The 1,859-nt window shown below is 41.3% G+C and overlaps 1 non-coding gene across 1 annotated transcript; it reads left to right on the forward strand.

Annotated features, from left to right (window-relative positions):
- Positions 1 to 610: 610 nt before the first annotated feature.
- LOC113000957 (small nucleolar RNA R71) lies at positions 611 to 717 on the forward strand. Its single transcript, XR_003266259.1, has one exon. It is a non-coding gene; the product is annotated as a small nucleolar RNA R71 (small nucleolar RNA).
- The last annotated feature ends 1,142 nt before the right edge of the window (positions 718 to 1,859 follow it).

A 1,859-nucleotide genomic window follows, 5' to 3' on the forward strand; every position in this document is an offset into this window, starting at 1 on the left:
TGGAGGAATGTATGGTCTGCTTGGGCCAGCAGCATTTTGGAAGGAAGGAGCAGGCTGCTGTTGTTGTTGCTGAGGGTTGGACCATCTGAGGTTAGGGTGATTCCTCCATCCAGGGTTGTATCTGTTGCTGGAAAGGTCATAATTGCTCTGCTGTGGTTGATTTTGCTGCTAAGGTTGAGGAGGTCTATTGTAAATATTTGCAGCATAAGCTTCAGGCTGCTCAATTGCTCCAGGTTGCTGCATGGAAGGGCAAAGGTCTGTATGGTGGTCAGCAGAGGAGCACAAACCACAAACCCTTGCGACAGGTACAGATTTCTGATTCAAGGCCAGCTGAGTTACCAAGTTGACCAACGCATCCAGTTTGCCTTCAAGCTTCTTAGTTTCAAATGATGCAGATGGGTTTGTTGTAGCTACCTCATGCACTCCTCTAATGACTATGGCATCATTTCTGGCGCTAAACTGCTGGGAGTTGGAGGCCATCTTCTCAATTAAATTTCTGGCTTCAGCAGGAGTCATGTCTCCAAGGGCTCCACCACTGGCAGCATCTATCATACTTCTATCCATATTACTGAGTCCTTCATAAAAATATTGGAGAAGAAGCTGTTCTGAAATCTGATGGTGGGGGCAACTGGCACATAGTTTCTTAAATCTCTCCCAGTACTCATACAGGCTCTCTCCAATGAGTTGTCTAATACCTGAGATATCCTTCCTGATGGCTGTGGTCTTGGAAGCAGGGAAAATTTTTTCTAAGAATACTCTCTTAAGGTCATCCCAGCTCGTGATGGACCTTGGAGCAAGGTAATACAGCCAGTCCTTTGCCACTCCCTCTAATGAATGAGGAAAAGCCTTTAGAAATATGTGATCCTCTTGGACATCTGGGGGTTTCATGGTGGAGCAGACAATGTGAAATTCTTTCAAATGTTTGTGCGGGTCTTCACCTGCAAGGCCATGAAACTTTGGAAGCAAATGAATCAGTCCAGTCTTAAGAACATATGGGACATCCTCATCAGGGTATTGGATGCACAAGCTTTCATAGGTGAAATCAGGTGCAGCCATTTCCCTTAGAGTCCTCTCACGAGGTGGAGGTTGTGCCATGTTCTCAGAATGTGCAAAATCAGAATGCTCAGAATCAGAATGCTCAAAATTATAATGCTCAAGATCAGGATGTTCAAAATCACCAATAAGAGAATGCACAGATTCGCCAGTTATGGAATGCTCAGAATGATCAAAAGGTATAAAATGATGCCTAACTAATCTATGAAATGTCCTATCTATCTCAGGATCAAAGGGTTGTAAGTCAGATGGATTGCCTCTAGTCATACACTACATTCAGCATGCACACAACTAGTTGCCTTGTCATGTAAATAAAGGTGTAGGTTTGAACTACAGCTACCCTCAAATGATATCCAAATGAATTGAAATTTTGTGAGCAACCTTATAAAATGATGAGAAGATAGCACAAAAACTTTCAGACAAAAATTCAAAGTCTAACTATGAAAGCTAAAATTGGTAGGTTAAGAAAAATAAGTGAATAAAACTTGAAAAATAAAAAACTTTTGATAGAATCGCTTTTTTTGGACGATGGAGACCTCAGCCGGCCTATGGCCGGCTGCCACGGCGTAGGAAATTTTTTTCTACCCCAAATGCATATATAATAATTGCGATTCTGATAACCGGAGCAAAAGTTATGGCCGTTTGAAGTTTTGACAAACACAAAATTTGCTAGTTTTTTGGAACTTTCAAATCTGACCAAACTAAAGGCTCTAGCTATTTTTCCCACAAAATATGGATTAAAAGAAGTTACCACAAAAAAATTCAGCCAAAAATAACAACTCTAGCTACTAAAACAAAAAATCCCA

Source organism: Glycine max, chromosome 2, assembly GCF_000004515.6.
Source record: "Glycine max cultivar Williams 82 chromosome 2, Glycine_max_v4.0, whole genome shotgun sequence".
Taxonomy (NCBI): Eukaryota; Viridiplantae; Streptophyta; class Magnoliopsida; order Fabales; family Fabaceae; genus Glycine; species Glycine max.